Source organism: Pseudonaja textilis, chromosome 1 (assembly GCF_049901715.1).
Source record: "Pseudonaja textilis isolate UNSWEBS1 chromosome 1, rPseTex1.2, whole genome shotgun sequence".
Classification (NCBI taxonomy): domain Eukaryota; kingdom Metazoa; phylum Chordata; class Lepidosauria; order Squamata; family Elapidae; genus Pseudonaja; species Pseudonaja textilis.
Genome location: NC_141990.1, coordinates 271,702,374 through 271,719,724, shown reverse-complemented (window position 1 = coordinate 271,719,724; position 17,351 = coordinate 271,702,374). Strand labels below are relative to the sequence as shown.

The following is a 17,351-nucleotide window of genomic DNA, read 5'->3' as shown; positions in this document are numbered from 1 at the left end:
TGCAGCCAACCTAGGCATTCGCCACATTTTCACAGCCCCATTTCACCCGGCGAGTAATGGGTTGGCTGAGAGGGCCGTCCGGACCACCAAAGAGGCCCTCGCTAGGTTTGGCAGAGATGACTGGCACCACAAACTCTCACGGTTCCTGATGAGCCAGCACTCAACCCCTGTGCAGTCACCAATAAGTCCCCAGCGGAACTTCTGATGGGCCGGCGCCTGAGGACTGTATTGGATAGACTGCACCCACAATACTGCCCTGACTATCCCCTTCTACTTCGGGGTTAGACATTTTATGTTACAGGAGCCAGTTTTCGCAAGAAATTTCACTGGGGACCCCTTTGGGTTCCAGGCAGATCGTCGCTGTCACCGGGCCGAGATCGTATAGGGTCAGGCTGGAGGATGGTCGCGTCTGGAGGAGACACATAGACCAGCTTAGAAGGCACCTCAGCACCCTGGCCAACAAGAATCCTGAGTCGCCAGCCAAGGGGGACCGCCTCATCCGCCGCCCAGCCTCATCGCACCCAACGACCAGTTTGCACCAGCAGTCGTTCCGGTCAACCCGAACTTGGACAACAGCGCCCAAAGAGCTGACCAGCCTGATCCAGCCCACGAGAGCTCGACCCCAGTAACCGACCCGGTGGTTTCCGAGGATGCCCAGTCCGAGAGAGCGTTATTGACACTATGCCGGCTCAACCGTCACAGACTGATACCGAACTGGCAGACAATGTCCCGAGCTGCGTCGTCCGGCGCCAACACAAACCCCCCGTCTACCTCAAAGACTATGCATGTTCGCATCTGGGGGAAGGGGTGTTATGTCCTGAGGACTCAAGGAGTTCTCACTCAGGTCCACTCACTTATGTGGGCGTTCTTTCCCCATTCCCATTGGTTGGTTCTCCCAGCAGCCAGCTATAAAAGCAGGCTGCGGGCCCAACCAGTTGCTGATTGCTGCGAGCCACTGCCAGGCTTGGCAAGCACGGTCAGCCCTTTATTGCAAAATAAAGTATTGTTGCACTCATGCTCTGGTCCAGCCTCTCATTGCTCAAACTTAACAGGTACCGTAAGTAGTGAGTGCAACATTCTGTTTCTGGGACTAATTCCAGCTTATGGATTCTGATTCATGCTCTTCTTGGCTCTTCCAAGTGTATATAACTCCTGGGTCAAGGAGTAGCAGGGTGTGTATAACTCCTGGGTCAAGAAGTTTGTAAATATCACTTAATGGAAAGAGGTTGTCCTTTAAAGCTGTGCTGCTATGTTCCATAGAGTCATATACAAATGCATCATATAACACTACTGATCTCAAATGCTTTTACTGCACCTCAGCTGATACTAATCTAACTGGTGTACAGCACAATTATTGTTCTGCCTCCAGTCTTTCCTTTTTAGTAGAGGTTTCTGAGAAGGTATTATAGAGCTACAGCTACAGAGGCCTCAGAGGAAGCAGGTTGGACCTTTTCTGTCCGGAGAAGCATGAGGCTGAAACGGTGTTGGTCATTTTGATGGATGACCTTTGTAAAGAACTGGATCAGATGAGTGCACCTCCCCTGGTTTTACTTGACTTCTTGGTGGAATTCGATACCATTAAACCTAATACATTATTCCCCCGGGTTGCCGGCAAGGGTGGAGGAATCAGAGGCAGGATTTTATTCTATCCTAAGCAGGTGGCTTTACTCTTACCTCAGCTGATTATTTCACTCAACATTAAAAAGGGGTAGAAAAGTTAGTTCGTTCTCTGCAGTTCTTTAGGAGTCCTGGAAATATTGCTCCTCTAATCTCTGGTATTTACATCAGTATGAAGCTTCTGGGTCAGGTGTACTGACACTCTAAATCAGAGGTCTCCAAACTTGGCAACTTTAAGACTTCAACCCAGAGAATTCAGGGAATTGTAGTCCACAAGTCTTAAAGTTGCCAAGTTTGGGGGCCCTGCTCTAAATTAAACTCGAATTGACATGGAACTCTTGACCCAATATTTGGAAGCTGTAAGAGTCTGGATGGGATGAAACAAACTGAACTTGAGTTCTAAAAATGCAGAGCTGCTGGTTGTCTGGAAACCATCTGATTCTCCTAATACACCAAGATTGTCCCCACTGGCATTAGAATTCGTTTTCAGTAACATTTTAGCTGGACAAAGATCATCAGCAATGCCAGAAACAGTGCTCTCCAAAAAAAATTCAGTACTCTTAAGGAGAGTTTTTCCCATGATACTGCCAAGTTTTTCATTTGAAGATCTTATCCCAAGTTCTGTCGGGCTCCCACATATGGGTGGGGAATATCAGAGATAAATAACATGCCGTTCAAAAATATAGTGTAGCCCTTTGTATGAAAAAATAATGCAAACTTCTGCTACGTGTCTCCATTTATACTCACATTTCTCTGTGCTCTGTTAATCAAATGTTAATACCATAGTGAAATTCTATTCATATTTTCACAGAAGTTAACCTCATTTTGAGTTCAAAGGACTAACTTCCTGAGAAGTTTCGATCAAGGAACACATGGCAAACACTTTACGTGACAAAGACCGAAGATTCTTTGTTTGCCTCTGTTCCTCCTAATTGCATTTTTTAAATTAAAAATATATATTAATAGACCAATTAAAAAGGCATTCCTCTTGTTTCAAGGGTTCTCCTTAACTATTCATAGTCTATTATTTAGGCCATGACATATACGTCCTTCTCCTCCATACAGAATTCCTGCTGCAAAGTAACCATCCGAAAATATGTGATCCAAACCATCTTCAGTTACAAAAGTAAGAAAACATAATAATGTCTAATAATGACCTGATTATCACACGTGACAACACAAAAATGTATTATTAACAACTCACAGATATTAAAAGGCTCACAGATTAACAATGCTTCTTGAGAGCCAGCTAAGGAGAGGGAAAAAAAAGAACTGCAATGTTACTGCTTCACATTTTCTGTAGAAATTACTTCGTACAGAATGGATGTATCAATTAAGATACCAGTACACAGAAGCAGTCAGAGCTGTTCTGCTAGACCATATCTCCTTTTCATTTCTTTATTCTAGTAGTAGTCATTTTCTTTTCCGATGTAAGTTCACATACGTTTACAATAACTCACTTCCTCATTTTCCTTTGTTTACTGTAGGTGGATTCGGTGATTTCCATTTATTTGTCATGCAGTTTGTCATACAGGAGTAATGCACACAGTTTTATTAAAAGTGTTACGGCAGTCTGGTAATTCAGGAGGCTGGCTTTATGCCCCGTCTGGGATGGGTTCATTTTTTAGTGCTCTCGGGGCGTATATGTATTTGGCATCCTTCAGCTGCTCTGGTCCTGTGCTTGTGCCAGTTTGATCCTAAGCAAGTTTGAGAAATCTCTGGACTGAGATCTAGGCAGCATTATGTAAGGCCAGATAGCAGGCAACACCATTGTCCCACTGGGTGATTCCCCTCCAGTTGTGCCCTTCCACATCTTACTGAATATATATGCTTTTGTAAGAGAATATTTACATATTATACACAGAGAGAGTATGTTAAATTAAACTGATACATACAAAGTTGAAAGATCAAAATTCCTTTCTTACTTTCTCGGTGCCCCTAATATCTTCTATTGCTATCTTGATTAGGAATGTTGTAATAGCAGAGTAGCTGTAACACTTGCCTAGCTATATGCAACACTGCTAACTTGGAACCTAGAACAACTGTTTAGCGAACAAAATGAAATTACTATTTTCTTCCTTTGTGCTTGCTACTTTTATTTGTTTGTTTTCAAAATAACACCATTGGTATAGCAAAGCTAGCTCACAGAAAGTGAGTTTATTATTGTGTTTATTATTTTTAAGCCTCATTGGTTTTATTATGATTAAAATAATAAATAAAATGAAATAAAATGCCAACCAAATATCAAAGTCTCCCAGTGTCAGCGTTCCAACTAACAAACTCCAACCCAATAAACTCCGAGACAGGCATTTTCTCAAAGTTCCATTTTATTAGAGTTGTCATATTGGCACATCTGGGGAAACCCGAATCTGAGAGCTCCTGGTTTTCCCTTCCCAAAAGAAAATCAAAAATCTCTCCCCTGCACCCAAGTCCATCACATGGGCCAATCAAATTGTGCCAATTGGAGACCTTCCTCCAAACACTCCTCTCCCCGTACAGGGTAACATGGCCTTGACTTTCTGTGAAAGAATGTTGTTGAGTCTAATCTTCTGCCTCTCTATGAAATCCCCCTCCCAAATTCCCAGGCACTAAAGGCGACAGCCTCAAAGCTTCCAAATAAAATATGGCTTCCAAGGCCGACACCCAGATCTCATTTAACAATAATGCTTAGAAAGTAGAGAAGTGTTCTACCTTTTACTAATAGGCTGCAGCACTTCCAAAATTGAGGGAACACCAGAAAAGTTTCTCTTTAGAAAGCCAATCCTTAATCCTTTGCTCCCTTCCTGCCTTTTTCTTTCATTTTTTAAATTTCAAAGGAACTTCTCTATTCCAGGGGTCGCCAACCTTTTAAACTTCAAGAACCACCAGACTCATAATTTTAAATCCCGCAAATCAGAGATCCTGGGAAAATCTCCAAAAAAGTCTTCAGGAAAATTTCCCACCCCGTTTTTCTACCGACTGATCATTCTTTGTTTTGGATCACAGGATACCATCTTCAGCTCCATTCTCAGAGGGAGAGAGAGACTTTTGGCTTCATGCAAGGAAAGCAGCAGAAGCAGCTGAAGTCTTTCTTTCTCTCCCCCAAATTCTGCCAGAAATTAGTCTTTGCTGGCGCAGCCTCTTGGAACAGGATTGTAGGGTCCCAAAGACTCATTTCTGGCAGAGTTTGGGGGAGAGAAAGGAAGAGTTTTGCTGTTTTCCTTGTGTGCAGCCAAAAGCAGAAGAAAGAAGCAGAAAGAAGCAGCCCGATGGCCAGGCCAGGCGTGTGGGGCGAGTGGGGCAAGTTTCCCCCCTCCGCCCTTTCCCCCCTCCCCTCACTACTTCGTGTTGTTCGCAGTGCAAGCGACGCAAACCTTGTGTTCCTGCGCAGCCTGGATTAATTGCTTTAGGGGGTGCTTTGGGGGTGACATTTCTCTGTGGACCACCAAAATTTTCTCATGGGCCACCAGTGGTCCCCAGCCCACTGTTTGGCGACCACTGGTCTATACTACTGAGTAATGATGTACTTACCTATAATTGGCATTTTGTTGCTCCAGAGCAATCTAGTAAAGGGGAAAAAACAGGGGATAAAAAGCAGGACTCTGTTTATTTTTATGTTTTGGGAGGGGTTGTTTTTGTTAAGATGTACACGTGCTTTGGTCTTGGCATCCTTTGCTCTGAATGAGCCTTTGGTATCTGGCTCTAGCAGCATCATGGCTATATTTTCATGTTAAAAAATCTGGAATAATTCATACCTAGTTTCACTTAGGATTTAATCTTCTCAAACACTTCAGTACTGGTAAGGTTGAACATCTACAAGAGTCTTAGGAAGTTTGAACTATACTGTTGTTGTAATATATACTGTATATTCAGCTCAAGGGTTGCCTTTTGGAAGGTGGGGCAATCTTTGAGACTCAATTAGCAATCTTGAATCAGAGAGAAGAACCTGATCTGCTTTCTCTCTCCACCATTACAACAGAAATCTAATAAGTTCTGGTAGATACTTGCTAACCCTCTGCAGCTGTCCCACAACGATGTGGTTTCTTGATGTTCTTGAAGAACATCGACCACATTGTGTTGTGCCTGAAACATCCCAAAATTCCTTAAATACTTCTTCTTCTTCTTCTTCTTCTTTTTCTTCAGCGTTTGTCTCGCGCTCGGGTGAGGTCCGCTAATGTCCTTGAGTACTGCTTCCACACCTCTCTGTCTGCCACGTGTGTCGGGTCTGCCTTCGCGATCTCTAGATCGGCCTTGATCGTGTCCATCCAGCGTTGTTTAGGTCTACCACGCGGTCTCCGCTCCTCCGACAGTCACCTTCATTACAGATTTGATGATGGATTCTTCCTTGGCGCGGCTCACGTGGCGAACCATCGTAGCCGGGACTGCCTCATGACCGTGGGGATGGGCACGACGTTGAACCATCTACGCACTTCTTCGTTCCTGACGCGATCGAGTAGGGTGAGGCCTACCGACCATCGGAGCATTCGCATCTCCATTATCTGAGTCTGCTTTCGACTTCTTTTGGTGGCCAGCACTCTGCGCCGTATATGGCCACGGGCGCACCACAGAGTTATAGATTTTCGCCTTCAGGCGCATCGGCATCTTCTTGTCACAGAGGACGCCGTGACGGACTTCCATTTGCCCCACGCTGCATTGATCCTGGCTGCCACCTCAGTTTGTAGTAGGCCTTCTTCCCCAAGAGTAGTTCCCAGGTACTTGAAGGTGGAGGCGCGGTAGCTCCTGCCCGTTCACGTGGATGGAGCCTGTCATTTCAATGTCAGTGGTCAGGTATTCGGACTTCTTTAGGTTCAGCCGGAGCCCGAACTGCTCGAGGCGGTCGTGCCACTGTTGGACTCGGTGCTCGAGTTCAGCCTTGCACAGTTGGCCAGGAACACATCATCGGCGTAGAGCAGCGTCCATGGGCGGGCGTGTACAGGTCGTGTGTAATTGTGTCCATCACCAGAATGAACAGCAGTGGTGAGAGAGCAGAGCCCTGGTGTACGCCGACGGTAATATTAAACTCCTCTGATATCCCAGCTGCCGCTTTACACGGCTTTTGTGACATCTGTATAGGAGTTGGACCCATTGTCACGAGCAGCTCAGGCACGCCGTGATCTCGCAGTGCGTACCAGATGAGATCGTGCGGGACTCGGTCGAAGGCCTTTTCAAGTCTAGGAAGGCGGTGTGGGCGGGATTTTCTTCTCTCTGTGAGCCTCCATCAGCATCCGCACACCGAAGATGGCGTCGGTGGTGCCGCAGTTCTTGATGAATCCAGCCTGGTTGGCGCTGATGTCGACGATGTCCCGAATGCGCTTATCAAGGACGCGTTCAAAGATCTTCATAGTGTGTGACAGTAACCTGACCGGTCTGTAGTTGGAGCAGTCCGCTGGGCTGCCCTTTCCCTTCAGATCGGAACAGTGGTGCTGCGGTACCAGTCGTGTGGCACTTTTCCCGTGGAGACGATGTTGTTGAACAGCTCGCACAGCCACAATGCCGAGCCCGGTAGTGCCTTTTTCCAGAAGTCGGCAGGGATGTCATCTGGTCCTGTTGCCTTACCGTTTTCATGGCCTTGATGGCGTCGGCGACCTCGCTGGCATAAATGCCTGAGACTGGGCCTTCAACTGGGTCACCTCGCGGGGTTCGTGGGTGTGGGAACTCCTCGGTGGAGATCTTCTCGAAGTATTGCCGCCACCTCTCCGCAGCGTCTCTGGGGTTGACGATCAAATTTCCCCTTTCGTCGTTGATCCCATGAAACTGGTCAATGTCCAGGGTCTTCCTGTGTCTGCTTTTGGCTAGGCGGTAGATCTCATTCTCGCCTTCTCGCGTGTTCAGCTTCTCGTAGATGTCATCGTAGTGGGAGCTTCTGGCTGTCGCTACTGCTTTCTTGGCTGCCTTTTTGGCGCCTTGTATTCGCAGAGCTTCTCGCTGGTCTTGTCCTGAAGAAAGGCCTTGTAGAGCCGTTTCTTCAGGTGTACGCATCTTGTACTTCCGGTGTCCAGAGCCATGTATCTCGTTCGATGCGTCTCCGTCCTGGCTTGGTGCAACCAAGCTGTTGGCAAGCCGGCAGTGTGAACAGTGCTCTTCAGCATGGACCACGCTTCCTGTGGCCCGTCGACCATCTGCAGGAACTGCTCCGGTTTGATGAGGGTCCCGCCATCTTCTTCTGGTTCCACCACTTGATTCGTGGCTGGTCTGCATTCCTTTTGTCAATCCTGGTCTTGGGCTTGCTGATCCTGATCTTCGCCATCAGCGGCCTGTGCTGACTGCTCGATTCGTGCGGGTACACCTTGGCGTTGAGCACGTTTTTAGCGGCTCTTCGTCCGCACGATGATGTAGTCGATCTGTGTGTGGTGGCTCCCGTTTCTGCTATGGTAGGTGAGGAGTTGAGATTCTCGCCTAATGAAGCAGGTATTCGTGATGGTCATATCATGGGAGTCGGCAAAGTCCAGGATCCTCTGGCCATTCTCATTCGTATCGCCTGTGCCGTGCCCACCGTGGCACTGGTGTCTGTTTTGTCCCGCCCTACATGACCATTCAGGTCGCCCGAGATGATGATGTCGTCTTCGTGTGGGATCTGCCTGAGTTGGATGTCGAGCAGTTCCCAGAAGGTATCCTTCTCCTCCTCGTGACATCCGGTCTGAGGCGCGAGGCGGACAAGATGTGTAGGCGCTGCCTCTCGGTCGCCACGACGATTATCATCAGTCGTTCTGTGAGGCGCTTAACTTCTGCGACGGAACTTTGCCAGCTTGGACTGACAACCACAGCTACACCGCCGCGGTTTTCCTTACAGCTGGTGTATATGATCTTGTAGCCGTCTATAGTCGTAGCCTTGTTGCCCTTCCAGCGAGTTTCCTGGAGGCAGCAGATGTCCAGCTTCCTGTCCCGCATGGCCCTGACGATCTCGGTCGAGCGTCCAGTCAGCGAATCCACGTTCCAGGTGGCCACCTTGAGCGTCTGGCAGTCCTCTGTTCCCGCTTGCGTTTTTCACACGGATCGGGTAGTCTCCGTGCGCATCGGACCTGGACGCAGTCGCCATAGCTTTCTCACACGGTGCAGGTGTGCCGTGCTTTCCGCGTGGACCATTTCGTTGATTTTTGGCGCAGGCCAATGGTCTCCTGCGCCCGTCGGTTCCCCGAGCGGTAGCATTGGACGTGTGTTTTGTAGTGGGCGTTTCCACCATGTTGATGCGGCATTTGAGTACTCCAGCCGGCCTGTCGCGTGGGCCTGTCGTCGGAGGGTCTGCCCTCAGTTACGGTCAGCGTTTGACGGCTTCGCGCATCCAGGGGACACCACTTGGAGGTGGCAGACCGCTCGTCCCCCCTTAAATACTAACTCTGATATAAATGTACCACCTTTAAGATTAACAGATAGATTTGATGTTTGTGTTGAATATGTTTGCATAAATTACAGCCGAGTTCAGGGATGGGATTCAACCAGTGTTACTACCGTTTTGGTGACTATGTTTTGTGCACACATGTGTGCTTTGCGTGTACGTGCACCAGACGCATGCTGTGCGCACATGTAAAAAATATTAAGCTGTGCAGCCCGGACAGCTGAAAAGCGCTGTGTGCGGGTACACAGCATTTGAAAAGCCTTTTTTTTTTCTCCTGCTTTTTCAACCTCAGCTGTGCCGTGCAAAGCAGCCGAGGTTGAAAAAGCAGGAAATAAAGGACAGGTAAGAGCCCAGGCAGGAGGGTGGGCCAAATAGCAGCAAACACAAAACCAGTTCGGTGTCTGCTGCTCTTCAGAGCTAGCAGTTCTATAGAGCTGGGCAGAACCGGTAGCATCCCACCCCTGGCTGAGTTTATGAGGTAATACATGTTAGTTTTTAAGATGCCTCTGAATTTTTGTTGTTCTTTCCTAGATGAGTCTTTTGGGTAACCATTTCTTAAAAAAAAAAAGAGGTAAAATTATATCAAGCATATCAGCCCAAGCACCTTTTTTGTTCATTAATTAAATATCGTACAAGCAGAAGGGGCCAACAATTTCACTTTTATCTCTTGCTTCTATAATATTGGCTTTGATTTCCCAAATGGAATTGTGCTATTTTCTATATTATAAAACATTTATTGGCCACAAAATAAATCACATGAAGCATCGCAGAGACAGAGCAACTCACCACTCTCTTTACAGCCCATGATCCACTGAGGTTCACTAACACGTGTATGGAAAAAATGATCGAATTATCCCTTTTAGACTCATGGTCACTTTACATCCAGGCTGGATATTATAATACATTCATGATAGGTCCATTCTCTGATCTGACCAGGATTTAGAAAAGTGCTACTCAGTCTAGTAATCTGTGAGCCAGGATTTATACCAAATTGCAGAGCACCAAGAAAAAAATGTGAATTTGCATCCATTAAAGTTAATTTAGATCCAGAGAACCTATGGCATTTCCCCAAAATTAACAGTTTAATTTAAAATTACTGGAGACCCATGAAACAGTTGGAGACCATACAATAGTAGATTTCTATATCATGGGAGAGGGCCAGGAGAACCCGGACTCCAGCGGCCTTTACGGGGGTGGTGCTACACTTTCTTACACTCATATACACATACGTACAGAGAGAGGGGGGGACAGAGAGAAAGAGACAGAGTCAGAGATAGAGACAGAGAGTTTATATACAGAGAAATTAGCAGAAGATGCAGACAGATGGTAGCTGTTGTTACTGTAAGGATGTAGGAAGAAACCTATAGTTGACCATCTGTGACCACCCTTTCCCACGACATACAAATCTACCACTGTATGCAGGCCATGGTTAAAGAAAACATAAATTGCTCTGATATGAAAACTCAGCCTCTTAGATTAAACCCTATATCCAATAAATTAATTCTGGCTCCAGAGCCTCATTTCCAACTCATCCAAGTATCTGAGTCTCCAATCCATAAGTTCTTGGATATAAAACCCTGCATTTGGAGACTCGGACGGTTTTGTTGTTTGTTTGTTTGTTTTCATCTAGGAGCCCAGCCAGCCTTGCTATTATTTCTGTGTCTCCTCTTTACAATAAGGGGCTGCCTTCATTTTATTTCTCGGCTTGAGCTAACATGGGTAATAATGAGGCCTCTTGAAGTTTCGCAGCAGCTTTTCTTCCTCAGAGTTTGGTCAGTGCCAATTCCCCAAAGGCATCCATGGCAGCAGGTTAAATGTCTCCATGGAGATTTCAGTGGTTGCTTTCCTCTCTCCCTCCTCCTTCCACTGTGTCCTTCTTAGATTGTTGGTTGTAAACAGCAACGGAAGGATTTCCAGACCAGCAGAATCCTACCCCAACCAGGTTCTGCCCTGCCCCCTGCCCGGTTGCTTTGCAGCCCCACAACTACCCTAGCAAAGTAACGAAGCCATCTTGTTCCAATGGCCTGGTGACGGTGACAGTTGACAGATTATGGCTGATTCCCCCCCTGTCCTGTCTGGCTTTTTCACTGCAGCTGCAGGAACCAGCTTGCCAAATGAGGAGTGATTCACAAAAGGGCTGGCATTATGGGCAGAGGCCTTGGGATCTGGCAGATTTGCATGCTGAGGGGCAAAATAGACAGAATGTATATCTCACCTCCTCTCTCAATTGCCCAGCCTCTGCCAAGGATTAGACAACATGTAACAGGAACACAGCAAGGTCTTGGTTGGGGGCAGGGGGCGTTGTGCAGGTGTTTTCCTCTTTCTGGTTCTTTTTCCCAGAAGGATGTGGGAGGGACTCATGGGAGAGGGGAGAAGACAGAAAGAAATTCTGTTCACTTTAATCTTTACTGCACTTTGTTCTCAAATACATTTTGTTAGTTTATTTACTCATCCAGGTATAAGTTGCTGCTTTTATTGTGGATGTTAATGAACTATAATACCCCAAATCAAAACCCCAAGGGAGAGGATGCTGGAGGTTATAGTTCAGCAAATCTGGATGACTAGACATTCATCACAACAGAGACAATGCTAAATTTAATTCATCAATCTAAAGGAAATATTGTTCACAATAGGAAAACAGCATTTAGCATCAAAGTAATCTCTTGTGCTTATGAAATTAAATAATATATATGGGAGATGATCCATCCTATGATAAATACAGTAAATCAAATGATTAATAATATAATCCCAATCTTTTTGCTAGAATGCTGTCCAGATGATAGGATAATATAGTTTGTGTGGATTGTGTCTTCAAATCTCCATTAAAGTATAAAGTTCTTTTTACCTTACGAGTTAATTATGATGTGATGGGGAGAGAAAAATATGCTTGCATTATCAATGTATCAAACAAATACATCTTTGAGTTTTGTTCCATGATTCTAAGTTCAACAATAGGAAAGCTTGCTTCATAAAAATCAAAGGACAAATTTAGAATATTCCTATTTATTTGATATGAATTAGGAAGTTTACTACCAAATTGAGGCTGTGTTAATATGATTTATTGATATTATCGGTCCTGTTCTTTTATGATAGTTGTACAGTAGAAAGAAATGCAAGATCATTTAGATATTTCAAATGGTATCATAATAGATGCGTTAGGACAATGCCACATTGCAGCCAAAATCACTTGCCCCAGTATCACTCCAGGCTGTTCCTCAAATTCATTCAGACATTCCAGACCAGACTGCAGTGGGTCAGCACTTGGACCAAGGGGATTCTCATTCCTTCTGCTTCTCGTCCTTGCTAGATGTCTCCTACAAAGAAGGATCTACCAGCTCCTGCCTTTTCCTTTTAGGTTCCTCTGAAGACCCACAGAAATTTTGTAGCAAGGAAGAATTGAGAGTTCAGTTTCAGCGAAACAAAATAGTAATAATGTCTTTTGTTGCATCTTAAAGACTTGAAAAGCAGTGTGGGTGGGTGAGAAGGAAAGGGCTTTTGTAAATCAAATTCAAATGTAAATCAAATTCAAATTTCAAACTGGTGTTATTTAGATGGGTTGAACGGGTTGAAGTACAACTCCCATTAGTGCCAATATGGGCTGTGGTGGTGAAAATTGCATTCTAATACATCCAATGCATGAAGATACCACAGGTAGGTGAGAATTTCAGGGATCTGGCTTTCACATATCTTTTAAAAAATAAGGCCATTACTGTACCTCCCCATGGCTGGTCAATTACTTGCAATTACTTCATAGAATCATTCATTATCTGAATCATATAAAACCAGACACATCACTAGAAGCCAAAATCATAAGGCTATGTCTGATTTACTTTGGCCATGTCATGTTTGCAAACTCGTTAGAGAAGTCAGGGATGCTAGAATGGTTACTGGAACAAGAAGAGGCAAGCAAAGAACACTCTGGCTTGATAACATCAAAAGTGATATCAGGATGAATATCCGACAAATGAAATTAGCTGTGCTTGACAGGGAAGCATGGAGAGCACTTGCCTATAAAGTCACCAAAAGTTGGTTATGACCGGATGGTTAAAACAACAACTACATAGAAAGGAAGTTTTTACATACTCAGACTATTGAATCCTAAGAGACTCTGGCAAGTACTCCACTAATAGGTTGTATGGATATTCCCCCCAGTGTTTATATTTACCATTTTCATTTGTGAAAGAACTGGCAGACGAAAACTCACAACCACTAAACTATACCTTTCAAAGATTATGGAGCACTAGGGAACTGCCAGAGGACTGGAAAAGAGCTGATGTAATTCCCATCTTCAAAAAAAAGGGGGGGAGGGGAAACAGGAAACTACAGACCTATCCGCCTGACCTCAATACCAGGGGAAATTCTGGAAAAGATGATCAAGCAACGAATCAGTGAAAAGAAGCACACAAAGTAATAAACAAAAGCCAACATCGGTTTGTTAAAAACAGATCATGCCAGACTAATCTTATTACATTCTTTGACAAAGTGACAAAATTAGTGGACCAGAGGAATGCTGTCAATATAATTTACTTGGACTTCTCTATAAGGCATTTGATAAAGTAGACCCTAACCTACTACTTGATAAAATAGAAAAATGTGGGTTAGACATGATCACCACCAGATAGATTCGTAACTGGCTGACCATCTGAACTCAACATGTAGTCCTCAATGGAACTGCATCTATATGGAGGGAGGTATGCAGTGGGGTACCCCAAGGCTCTGTTTTAGGCCCAATACTCCTCAACGTCTTCATCAATGATTTGGATGAAGGGATAGATGGGGAATTCATCAGATTTGCCCATAACACCAAGCTAGCAGGAATAGCCAACACTCCAAAAGATAGGCTTAAGAAACAGAAGGATCTTGGCAGACTTGAACATTGGGTGCTATCGAACAAAATGAAATTCAGTGGTGAAGGTTCTACATTTAGGCAAGAAAAACAAAATGCACAGGGACAGTATATGTGGTAACTTGCTCAACAGTAGTAATTGTGAGAGGGATCTTGGGAGTCCTAGTGGACAATCATTTAAACATGAGCCAGCCGTGTGCTGCAGCTGCCAAAAAAGCCAACACAGTTCTAGGCTGCATAAACAGAGAGATAGAATCAAGATCACATGAAATGTTAATACCACTTTATAATGCCTTGGTAAGGCCACACTTGGAATACTGCATCCAATTTTGGTCACCATAATGTAAAAAAAATGTTGAGACTCTTTTAGAAAGAGTACAAAGAAGAGCAACAAATATGATTAGGAGACTGAAGGCTAAAGAACTGGGTATGTCTAATCTGATGAAAAGGACTAGGGGTGACATGATAGCAGTCTTCCAATATCTCCGGGGCTGCCACAAAGAAGAGGGAGTCAAACTATTCTCCAAACCACCTGAGGGTAAACAAGAAGCAATCAAGGAGAGAAGCAACTTAGAACTAAGGAGAATTTGCAATTTGCTTCCAGAGGTTGTGAATGCTCCAACGCTGGAAGTTTTTAAGAAGACATTGGATAACCATTTGTCTGAAGTGACGTAGGGTTTCCTGCCTAAGCAAGGGGTTGGATTAGAAGACCTCCAAAGTCCCTCCCAACTCTGTTATTCTGTTTTCTATACTCATAATAATATATATATAACATTTGAATTCCTTGGTCTTTTCCCCTGAAGCAATAAGAAAAAAAAAACTATTTTAAATATGTGGAAATATATATCATTCTATTTTGTAAACGTTTCTTTTCTAAACTAAGCACATCCAAACTTCTGTCAACTTTTGTCACATAATTTGAACTCCGGGCTCCTGTCCATCTTCATTCTTTTAAACATACTCAGTTGGTCAACCTTAAAGTTAAATCCTTCTTAAATAACGTTCTGTAGAACATGTGAGACCATTCCTGGTAAGAGAGGACAGAACAAGATACTATTCCTGGATCTTTACATTGCTGCAAGCAAGAATTATGTTTGTCTTTTGAACTGCTACTGCATTATCCTACTGACTCATGTTCAGCCTAGAGTCCACTAAAAGGAGTCTTTGGACATCTACTACAGTCAAATCAACCCAGATGTTAGCTGTCGAGTATGTATGTAAAAGATTCTTCTAAACTAAATACCATTTTTTCTTTTCTCCAAACTCAATTTTATAGCAGTGTATAATGTTAGCTGTCAATTTAGAATACATGGTTTTTGCATTTGTACTTTTTGTTGAACCATTTTTATGATAGCATTATTATTTGTTTGTTTACATTTACATTTATCTCTGCTGACATGCAGTTTGTTGTTTTGTCCCTTTTCCTCATCCTGTCAAGATCACATTGAATCCTGTTTTCATTCTCTAAGGTCTTGGCTAATTCAGCCAAATTAGTGTCATATACAAAGTTTAAGACAATTTCCTTTCAACCACAACAGTGACAAAAATTACTGAATGATTCCAAGCCAAGAGAAGCCTGCAGCAATCGGGGCTGGTGCATCAGTTTTACAATCTGTTGTCAGTTCTTCTCCTTTTCCTTTTGTTCACTGTTCAAGCATCTGAGGCATTGCTTCCTCTGATTTTGATCCCATGGCTGCCATTCTAATCTTTAAAAAGTGTCTTCCAGTATCTTAAAACACACACATTAAGAGAGGCATAAACATTCAGAGATAAGAGCAGCTCATTAGAGGTATGAATCACGTGATACACACACACACACACACACACACACTTATCATGCTGTTCCTTTTGAGTTAAGCAATAGTATACAAAATGCAGAAATCAAACACAAAGTAAAACTTACAGGTAAGAGACAAGAAAAATAAATATTGTTAATCTTCCATGGCTAGGATACTATCAGTGGTTTTTTTTTAACTTATTGATTGTACTTTGTACTTTTGCTTTTTTCTATCATAGTTTTACTGTATTTGTAAACTGCCAAGAGTTGGAATGAATGTGGTGAAATAGAAATCGAATACATACATACATACATACATACATACATACATACATACATTCCTCAACTTATGACCACAACTAAGCATCAAATTTCAGTTGCTAAGCAAGACAGTGAAGTAAGATTTGCTCCATTTTATGACTTTTCTTTGCCCATTGGCTTTGCTTCACAGAAGGTCACAAAAGGTTATCACATAACTCTGGCACACTGCAACCATCATAAATATGAACCAGTTGCCAAGCATGACCATGAGGATACTGCAGCAGTAATGAATGTGAAAAAAGGTCATACATCACTTTTTGCAGGGCTGCTGTAACTTTGAACAGTCACTAAACAAATTTGTGATGACCCGGGGCTTTGCACAAAAACAACACACCAAGAGAACAGGTCTAACTCCCTTTTATTTCTCCAACTGTGCTCCCAAGCATTCCCACATTCACTACAAGTCCTGGAGCAAAGCTCTGACATGCACTTTCAGAAACCTCTGGCTGCAAATAGTCCAGTAAGCAAGGTTAGCCACACAGCAACCAGGGCCAGCAGTCCAAGAAGCCACGTTAGCTCATACATTAACCAGGGCTAGCAGTTCAATAAACCAGGTTAACCAAACTTTAACCAGATCCAGAAGTTCAGCGAAGCAGGCAAACTAGCAAGCCCCCCAAGACAGAGCACAGCAATCTCCAGGCTTTGGCGAGTGCACACGAGGCTCCACAGATTCAACACTTGTTCCCGACAAATGCCCCTCCCACTGGCACCTCCTTACATCTCATTCCCCCAGGTGTGCCTTGTGAAAGGGGGTGGGCACTCTCCTCCCTCGTAGCCTGCTCAATCTGCGTTGACCTCGCCCTCTCTCTTCCCTCCTGGCTCTTGGATCAGGAGGGGGTAGTCCTTGCTCTTCTCCTGAGCTCTCTTGTTCCAGTCCGTCTTGCTCCGCAGATTCAGACTCCAAAGGGGACATGGCACAAATTGTTGTAAGTCAAGGACTACCTGTATATACATACTGTACTGGTCAGTTTGGGCACATGCCACAAGTCCAACCATTTTTTTCCACAAGAAAGTTCACACTATTTGGCGCAAGCTAGGATCTCTAATCTACAAACCACCTTGCTAGCCTTACTTGCTGTCGACTGCCTTAGACAACAAGGGGGCTAGATTAAGTTTCCTGACACATTCAGGACAATAAACTCTGTAATCTGCATGTAAATGTACACAATTGATGGAAAATGTAAACAGTAATTAGAGCTAGGTTCTGTACACATATTTCTTTTAGGTATTTCTGTAATTGTGTATTTGAATTGTGTACCTCAAATTCTGGTTTGCTATCCCTTTGTTCTTTTTGCGTTCAAGAAGTATTAAAGTAGTTGCAATGCGCTGCCCTACCCCCTAACAGTTCCCAATCTGTCTCCCTCTTGTTCGTCCATGTGGTAGAAAATATCAAAGACCATGTGATAACAAGAGTATACACTGGTTTCTTTGTTGTTTAGTTTGTGTTTTTTTAATCTCAGGTTGAAAAGTACAGAAAA

General features: G+C 44.0%; 1 pseudogene; it reads right to left on the bottom strand.

The window, feature by feature from the left end:
- Positions 1-13,577: 13,577 nt before the first annotated feature.
- Positions 13,578-16,786, bottom strand: LOC148128208 (uncharacterized; annotated as a pseudogene).
- Positions 16,787-17,351: the final 565 nt, after the last annotated feature.